Source organism: Strigops habroptila, chromosome 20 (assembly GCF_004027225.2).
Source record: "Strigops habroptila isolate Jane chromosome 20, bStrHab1.2.pri, whole genome shotgun sequence".
Taxonomy (NCBI): Eukaryota; Metazoa; Chordata; class Aves; order Psittaciformes; family Psittacidae; genus Strigops; species Strigops habroptila.
The window spans coordinates 3090526-3100530 of NC_044296.2; positions in this window are offsets into that span (position 1 = coordinate 3090526).

Genomic DNA, 10005 nt, shown 5'->3' on the forward strand with positions numbered 1-10005 from the left:
GGTTTGGATGCGCCGATAAGATGATATGGGGTAAAGGAGAAGATATTAATCAGTGGAAAGTAAGTCTGGTTATCAAGAAACATTTCCTAACAAGATTTATCAGGATATGGAACAAGAGAAATAGTGGAAGTCCCATTGCTGGTCACTTAACATTAGATCAGAAAATGTACAGTAGGGAACAATCCTCTCTAGCAGGAAGAAACTGGGATGAGCTAATAGGACTTTCCCATATCTAATTTCTGCAATTCCGTTAGGGAAAATAATACTTTCAATTTCTTTCTCTGTCCAATGTAATTTCCAGTTTGGTCAATGTTCCGTGGAAAACCAAAAACCATTGAATGCAGAAGCATTTTGCATCTGCTGTTGACATTTTTGGTGGTCTTTTGTTGAACACCGGTGTCTGAAATGAGAATGGAGTCCTCTACTTGCTTGTGAACTAGGGTTACATGCAGTAAATATTCTCCAGCACATTTCTATAATGTGGCTCAGTGATCAGCTACATGGTGACTAAGGTGAAAAAACAGCTCATTGTCCACAGCCTGGTAAATTCTTGGCTTTTGTCCTTTCTATGCTATCAATGGGAGGTTGTATTAACCAATTTCTACCTGTTCTCAGTCTATTCTTACATGGGCAAAATGCACCATCTCCCTTAGCTATTCTACCAAGTAAAACCAACTTGAACTAACCTTGTACCCAACCACCCTGTCGCAACCACCCATCCTCTTTTCCCCCTTGGGCACAAGACACTAGAAGAAGCAGCAGAGGGTTCATGCTGTCTTACAGAGAACTTTCTGGTCACTCAGCTTCTGCTTCACCCTCCTGCAGCCTCCCCTTGTCAGCTGGACATGTGAGATGCCAATAACCCACCAGAACAGATTCTCCAAGGAGAACATTGTGGTTCAAGGAGAGGGGGTTTGTGCTTCAGAGCCCTCTAGGCTGTGGGACTGCATCCAGCCATGGAGGGGCAGGCTGGATGTTCTTTGGCGGTTGTTGGGGCACTGCTGTAGAACCTGGCAGTTGTTGGGGCACTGCTCACACAATTGTAGTTGCTCTCACAGCTCATTTCATAGTGGGTGTGCCTCAGCAGCAACAATTAGTTGCAAATAGGCTTTTCTTTAGCTCTCTTAGCAGAGAGTGGAAATCCTTCCAGGTCCCAGGGAAGCTGTGCAGGGCATGTCTTGCCTTGTGTGGGCCCAGCTGAATTGCCAGGAGTGCCCGGTGCTGTTTAACCCTGCCCTTGGAACAGGATTTCGGAGAGATGCAGGCACCACTGAAAACTCTGCCCGTGCCTCTGGCAGCTATTGCCACATTTTGCTATGGCTGTAGGGCTTTTCTCTAGACTATTGTTGGCTCCTGTATCAAAATCATGTTCCTCAGGGCAGTGTTTGCTGGCTTCTTTCCCAGCTCAGCCACAGCACTGGAGTCTGTGCCGAGTACCCATCTGCACAGTTTGAGTCTGGCAGGACCCTCTCTGGTACTCCTCTGTCCTGGGTTTAAACTTAAACAGGGGAGATTTAGGTTAGATATAAGGCAGAAGCTCTTCCCTGTGAGGGTGCTGAGGCACTGGCACAGGGTGCCCAGAGAAGCTGTGGCTGCCCCATCCCTGGCAGTGTTCAAGGCCAGGTTGGACACAGGGGCTTGGAGCAACCTGCTCTAGTGGAAGGTGTCCCTGCCCGTGGCAGGGGGTTGGAACTGGAGGAGCTTTAAGGTCCTTTCCAACTCAAACCAGCCTGGGTTTGTATGACAATGGCTACGGGACCTTGAACATCAGATGTAAGATGTTGGGAGGTGCTACTTCAACTGGTTTGTAGAAATGTGCGTAGTCTCACACTCGTCCCTAGAGCTGTATTAACTTAATAAAATAAAGCTGTAGTTGTCATATAATGTTTATGTTGGGTTCTCCTACCTCTGCTTTCTTAGCTCTGGGCATGAAAGATTATGATCTCCTCAGATAAGAAATGAGGGGCAAACCATACATGTATGATTTCACAAGTAATCTTTAGGATCTGCACAAACATCTGATGGAAAAAGGGTCATGATTTTCACGTAAAAAATAAAATAAAACAAAATCTTGCAAACTTTCCACCTGCAGATCTCAACAACTTTATAGATCCCAGTGTGATCTGTTCCAGAGCCACATGCTGGGAGTTTTCTAATGAGATGGAGAAGAGGCAGGTAGGAGCGGGATAGCAGATGGGAAAGGGAAAAACTGAATAATCTATTCTTCACTGGCCCAACCTATCCTCTGTCCCTGCTAAAGTAATTCTGCGTCAGGTGAGAGAAGTGTACAAACCCTCCTGCCATCCCTTTCAGTCCAGATTAGCTATGCAGTTGGTGATAGCTTCAGTCCTGTGAGGCTTTTTGCATGCTCAGGAATAGTGTCCAAGTACAGGGTTGATGCAAAGGGTCCTTATGTTCTGATGCATGTGCAGAAGATTCTGGGTGCTCAGCTCATGCAGGGACTGGCCAATGGACAAAAGTTTAGTAGCTGTGTCTGCCTTTAACACCTATTGCCCACAAAGATCCTGCACTGGCATTGCACTGGGTGACCACAGCCAGATGTTTCCAGTCCTGAAGCCGGCTCAGGTAGCTCTGAGCATAGTGCAGAGGCAGGCACCGAGCAGCAGTAGCAGAAAATCAGGCACCCCAATCCTGTTGGAAGCCAAAGGCTGTTACTGGCTTAAGAGGCTTCAGTCTTCTATGAGTTAGGAAACAATGTCTTTGGCTAAGTTGCCCTGGTAAGAAATGGGAGACGATGGCAATCAGCAACACTGCTCCTTCCAGCAGGCAGAAGCAGTTTGAGGTCACGCTTCACCAGGGGCTTCTGAAAATAGTCCATTAGGTGATGAATTTAAGATCTCCATGTTTGCTCTTTGGCACTTGCTACTCACTAAAGTAGACACAGGGAGGTGGGAGATGGTTCTTGTATGCCAAGGGCATGTTTAACATACCAGGGAGTATTTTCTCAGGTCTGTAGAAAAGGCCAGAGCAGTGGTTGAGCTACACTGGGATTGACTGGAGCCTGGGCACTGCACTGGCAGATCTGGAGCTTTAAGATTATAAACTAGGCAAATAAAGTAGAAATTCAGCCTAGAGCCTAACATCTGCAGCTTGACAGCAAGGTTTATTGAGCATCAGTTGTTCTGTTTGGAGTTTAAAAAGACAAAAGATGAATCTGAGCTTGAAATCTAATCTGTAACAAGGAGGGGAATTCTGCAACATCCAGCTGAGCTTCCAAAACTGCATGTGTAAAATATTGGCCTGATGGTTAGGGACAGTCTTGGTAGATCTTTGTCAACGTGGAAGCACAAACTTTGCCTCATTGCAGTTGTTCAGGATTTCTTTGAACACTATTTCAAAGCAGAGTGAGGCTATATTTGCTGGTGTATGTTAAGAGGATTAAACTTCAGACTGTGCAGGATTACAGGATGGTCATAGGAGATTCCTGAAGAGGAAAATGAATACAACTGGAGGCAGGGCAAGCTAAAGACTTGGACTTGACCAGCTCTGCTCTTCTTGCAAAAGCTTATTAGCTCTGAAGGATAAGTATGTGCTTGCATGTGACCAGCATGTGTTTGGGCAAAGCGTGTGACTTGCAAGTGGTAGTGGAAGTTTGTGTTCACCATCAGTCATTTCCTATGTGAAAAGATCTGTTCTGAGTGTTGAAATGTTCCACTAACAGGTGGTTTGCTATCTCTATTTTCCTAGTATATAACTGGGGCATAGAGAAATAATGGGCTAGATCTGCACAGGGCTTTTTGTTTATTTTAAATAATAATGGCAAAGGCTTTTTGTTACAATTATTTGAATAGAATTTAGGGAAGCAGAGTTATCTAAGACCTTAGTTCGTGCTTTAGCCATTCTGCCTCCCTTACAGTGACTACAGCTTTGTTTGCTGGCTCTGTATGGAGTTTGTAGAAAGCTGCCCCATGTTCTCCTTGGCCCCTGGAGTCTGTTCTGGGCTCTCTCCAGCCTGGCTCTGATCTCTGCTCTGCCCATTTAATTCCATACTCAGCAGGACCTTTCCATTCATCATTCAGCGACGAAAACTGTGTTTAAAATGCATATTCCTGCACCGGTGAGGAAAGGACTATGCAAGTATTATACTTTTAATTCCCGACCTAGTCTGTTTGATATAACCCACCTGATGCTGCCATATGAGTTAGCAGACATCCCTGGGAAATCAAGTGATAAACAAAATTTGGGGGGCTTTAAGTTATTTGATAACAGCTATCTGTACTTGTGGGTGTTTCTGACGCTCTAGATTAATTTTCTCATTGCCCCTTGGTAACAACTGCTCCGTGCATCTTTCTGTTCCCAGTCATGTTACTCAACTCAGACCAACACAATGGTTAGAAATGAAAGAACAATCGTCTCAGTGGCATCCTTTGCCACTGGCATCTCAGCTTTTGTGCTGCTGATCTCACCTGCTCGGAGTTTGAGTGAGTCAAAGCTTGGCTTAACTGACACATCTGTTGTCCTTTCTGACCACATTGGACCTTTCAGACTTGGGCTGCTCAAGCCAAGTTTTATGTAGCTGGTTGAGTGAGCTTAGATCATGTACAGAGCCTGGTGCCTCTAAGGTTTTCTGCTTTTTGTGAAGCCAGTTGCCTTACAGGGCTCTACAGAGACTGTGGCATAATCCTTCCTGTCTGAGAGTTCTGAGGAAACCCTCTTTCTGGTTAATGTCTTCATGGGAATTAACTTTTAAAGTCATTAAACACACTCATGTGTGCCTGTGTGGATTCTAAACACTGCTGTGGCATCATCCATGTTTCTTTAGGAGATCCTGTTCCCAGGAGCTTCAGCAAGCTTTTCAGAGACTTGGACCCCTTCTCTTCTCCAGAGGTAAAAGGATGATGAAAGGTTGAAAATATAGACATCATAAATATATCAGAAAGCAAAACCGTGTAGATAAGTTTGTTCATCCCTTCGCCAGTCCCCTCTCCAGTTCTGCCCATGTGATGGGTTTCCCTTGCGTCCCTGCGGCATTTATTCCACAGTCTAATAGATCTGCCGGTTAGGAAATGTCTTCTGAGGTTTAATGTCAACTTTCCTTTGTTCTAGTTTATTTTGTAACACCACGGTCTGGGCTTGAATTGATGGGACTTGGAACTGTGCCTGTTTTCACAGACAAGTGCAGAGCAAAACAGACGAGATGACAAAGAAATAGAAGGAAGTAAATGTGAGTTTGCCAGAGGCCTCTGGTTTTGTGTATATTTGCTGGTGTATTGTCAGTAGGAAATCCCTGAAGTCCTTCTCAAGTATTTGGAGCATTATTCAGCAGGTGCCAGGTATCCTAAATCTTCCCACACTGCACTAAGGCTTGCAGGCAGTTTAAAGAGAAACTTCCATAGGAGACAAGTTTTGATGTTATGTCCAGAGGTAAAAAGAGAATGGCTGTCTTGAATATTGGACTACAGGCCATCATTTCAGCATCTTCTGACCTATCTAAGTCCACCCCCAACTTCAAAAAGAATACAATGCCCCCTAACCTTACACCAGGTGTTTTCTGAACCAATGGAGTAATCAGTAGAAAAGGCAGAGCAGTCGCATGGTGAATTAATCTGGGCCTATTAACACCAACATTTCACAGGGTCTCCCCTCCTGCCGCCAAACTCCCAGAGCTCCGGGGTGTGCAGAAAAGTACAAGACAAGGAAACAGCAGCCATGGCGCGTAACAGCTATTACAGATACCAACAGCAAAACAAGTGCGTCTTACCTGGCTTGCAGATGGTGGGATGTCTTGTCAGGGCTTGGCGACGGCGATTTTGAAGAAAGAAAGTTAAAAAGAGGGAAAGTTTTCTTTGGTGAGTGAGAAATACGTCACTTTTGGAAGATGAGAGGGCAATGGGCCACAGCATCCAGTGCGCTGCCTAGCATTTGCTAACCTCTGTTTGCTGGTTTCTTTGAAATGTGACCTATTTCCTTGCTGCACAGGAAAGGAAAGAAGAGAAAATAAAAGCTGTGTAGCTCGGAAGGGTGAAAGAGCTCTGAGAGCTTTTCAGTGCCAGGGCATGGGTCTTCTATGGAAGAAAACAAATCTGAGAAAGGTGGTGAAGAGCTGTTATTTATTTAAACAGATGTGGTGGGGAAGGCATTGCATGGACAGCAAAGCTCTCTTCTTGCCCATTGAACAAATGTCCATGGGAAAAGGAGCCTTTTTGCATGAGCATCTCTGCCATGCCAGGGTGCGTCCCTTGGAAGTCACAAGGTGGCAAGAAGAGTTTAATATCTTTGGATTTTCCACGTCCAGAGGCTACTGAGAAAGGTCCTCTGAGCAGGACTCCTTTGGAGTTGTGGTTTGTGATGGTCAAGAGCTTGGCTCAGCAACTCAAGAAGCCTCTCCTAGCCTGTGTTTCCTGCCCTGCCTTCTGCTTAGTTCTTTGTTTTGCTAAAATGGCCATAACACTACCAGCTGGGCTAGGAACCATCCAAAACCAGTCCCACCAAGTGGTGCTTATTTTTGGCAGGATTTTCAGCTGCTCCTCAGGGGCATGTCTCCCTTTCCAGAAGGGAGAAGCTTCTGTTTTTCATCACCAGCCATGGTAAACAGCTCACTGCCACCTCATTGACTTGGAAGAGATGGGTAGAGGGTCGGTGTTCAGGGCCAGCTCTTGATGAATGGGGAGAAGGACTACAGCACTGTGACTTCTGTCTGCTGAATGCAAAGAGGTGCCCCAGTGAGGTGAATGAAGAATCCCAAAGAGTCTCGTTGTTGCAGGCAGAAGACTCTACTGTAGAAGAAGCTGGGACAAAGGTCTTGTTCTTGGCAGGTTGAGCATGCTCATGTTCAAGACTGGTTGGAATAAAACCATGTGGTAATAAGATTAGATATGCAAAATGCAAAATGCAAATCAGCATTACTCAACTGATTTCATTGCCAAATCCCCCTTGAGGAGCCCTTTGTTTACACCTGGACATGGGGCTGTACACAAGGTTTACTCAGAAATCCATATTAAAGATTTTTCCAAGGACAAGGTGAGATCCTGAGATAGAAGGGGTGAGTCACTTAGGCAGTTTACAACGATGAAAATGCAGCACCCCAACACACACCCCTTGCAGTGCTAGCAGAGAGCTCAGTCCTGACCCCTCAGCAAGGCTCATACGCGTCCTTCTCCCAAAATCCCCACAAGGTGATGAATGATGATCTTGCTAAAGGCTTTTTGATGGCTGTGCTTTCAAAGCTAGTGGTGCCTCCTTCAATCTGGAGTTACAAGTTTCAGAGATGCCAACCCAATTTTACCTAACACCTCGGACTGAAGCTGAGTTTTACTGGTGGGCAATTAGTTTGCATGTCTCTGAACTAGTGGCAAACCAAACTCTTTTGGTTACAGCTGGTTTCACTTGCAGGTTCTCAACCTGCAGTGTTTGGGCTACAAACAAAGCAAAGTGGTTTGTTTGTTACAGCAGTAGCTGAAAGACTGAATGGAGCGTTGTTGTGTTAGGTACTGTACAACCATAAAAAGGGTTAGTCTGTGGCCAAGTAGCTAGTCCCAACACAGACTTGGGGCCAGGCTGTGATGTAGAGCCAGAGCTGGGAACATTGCCCAGGCCCTGCAGTTTAGACATAGCAAAAGAGAGAATTTTTTATTTTATGCACAAAATGGTTATACAAAATTACCCCATCAGGCCTCAGCATCATTCGTTATGTGTTTTAATGGCACCCGGGACAGAGTTTGCAGCCTTTCAAGCCCTAAAATGAGCACTGGCCTTAGTGTTGTGCAAGCTGGTACTGCAGCTGGGCACGCCGGATGTTTTTGATCATTGCCCAGCACCACTGAGAAGCTACAGAACAAAGTCTGCCTGGAATCGTTGCTCTTTGTGCTTCCTCAGGGCTCAGTGCATCATCCCTGCAAGGTTTGTACCAGCATGATGCTGATCCTGGACCTCGCAGGACCCGAGCATGCAGCCTCTGCCACGTGTAGCCACAGGAGGGTGCAGTGTCACCAGGCTGCTGAGCAGCAGGAACTGGGTGCTGGTGCTGTGCTGAGCACAGGGCTCCCCCCATCCCAGGGGTGAGTGAGGATGCAGGGTAGCCACAGGGACAAGATTTCAAGTGTCTCGTCATCTCTTCATCCTAGAAAGAGGAAGCAACTGGTTGGCACTGTTTGATGCTGGCGATGAATTGTAGTGACCATTGGTTGCCTGTTGAAACCCTTTTTTCAGGCAGAGTCCAATACCCTCTGCCTCTTTTCTATGAGTATCCTATCTCTTTACCTCTCCTCATTTTCGAGGCTCTTGTGCAGGTTTGGGAAGGTGTGCACAGCTCTGAGGTGGCTCCATCACCCCTTCAGAGACAGGTTGAGACTGGAGTAAGAGCTAGTTTTTGAGCTAGCCTGGTACAAGTATAAGAGGGTCCTCAGACCAGGACTGGTTTGGGGTACAGGGCTGCAGGGTTGGCCCCAGGCACACAGATTGTGTACCCTAGTATGTCAGGAGTCTCTAACATATTTACCATCCGGGAGGGAGTGGAGACTATGCACATCAGGGAAAAGCACGTTTGTCTGGAAAGGGAGAGGGACAGATAGCAATGAACTGCTCGCTTCTGAGCAGGGAAGATGGACACCTGCACCTCAGTCCCTCTTCATTATGTCTTGAGTGTGTTTGGAGACAAGCATCAGCAGACAGAAGCCCCCGGTATGGCTCTGGGCCATGCTTTGAGCAATTAGTTTTTCCCTGGCCAGAAGCAGCACCATTCAGTTAACCCCCAAATACTTTGTTTAGCTGCTCTTGTATGTATGTGCTTTGGGGGCTCAGACAATGGCCAGCAGGGCTGGGGGAGGAAGGAAAACGCTCTTTCCACCCAGCCAGGGAATCGGCCAAAAATCCAGCCCAGCAATTCCAGCCCCTTTGAACTCAGTTTTCAAATGGAGAGCCAGGCCTTTCCAGTCTGAACGCCTGTAAGGAATAGCGGCCCTCATGCATGTGTTGGGATGCGCCAGCGGATGGGGGCTGTGAACTCTCACCGTTGACATCTCCTTCTGGGAGCAAAGGATGTTTTCCCTTGTTTTCTCAGGGCTATTATGACAAGCACATCTACCAGTCAATACCAAATACTTTGAGACCAGCAGAGGCTCAGGAGGTCCCTCCTGGGCATCTCCTGCTCAGGTCACACTGCTGCTCCATCCAAGGAGCAGAGTTCAAAGGGCTTCAATAAGGGTTTACACAAATTTATAGAAGAAAAAGAATTATGGCTGTTAAATGCAAAGATACAGCTTCTGGCTTAGGTTCAGCCCTGCACTTAGTCTCTTGATAGCGGTCGATGTAGGAGGATATACCGCAAAAAGCACCACAGCTTCATGCTTTATTCTTAATCACTTTTCTTAGGCATGCCATGGCCAGCATCGGGGGAGGATGTCGGGCTGGGACAAAAAGCCTTTGTGGCTTTTTCTTTCTCCATTCCCGTCTAATGGTCAGATGGTTACAGACCAGTGCTGGGTCAGCCTGGGTGGCATCCAAGACCATTACCAAGAGCCCTGGCTGCTCAGGCCTGCCCAAGAGTTGGATCTTGTGGATTTGGCAATGTACTGACCTAGAAGGGCCAGGGCAGGACACAGAATCTGGAGGAGCTGCTAGTCCTGCAGACGTGGCACCCGCACCACAGGGCTGCAAACCCCCTACCCGCCTCACAGAGCCCCTCCTTGCCATCTGCTCCTGGGCAGGGGGGTCTCATGGTCAAGGAACTTGGTCTAAGACTTAGCTTACCTCTTCCCCCAGGAACTTTTCACTTCCTTAGTCTTCATTCAGATCTTTTAAAAGGTTCCTCGAATGTGGTTTTGGGGTCCTTCTGTCCCCAGAGATGGGCTCAGGCTGGAGGACCACTGCCTGGTCCTGCCATCCTTTCCCTGTGTCCTTCCCCAAGGCTCCTCTCTGTATCCAGGGAAAAGTTGAGCAGTGCTTGGCAATGTGAAAGGGCCTGGTTTTATAATATTTGCTGAATTTCCAGGTAATTCTCTCTTTAGCAAGGCCTACATATTCAGCTTTCTAATCTCAAAAGACGGC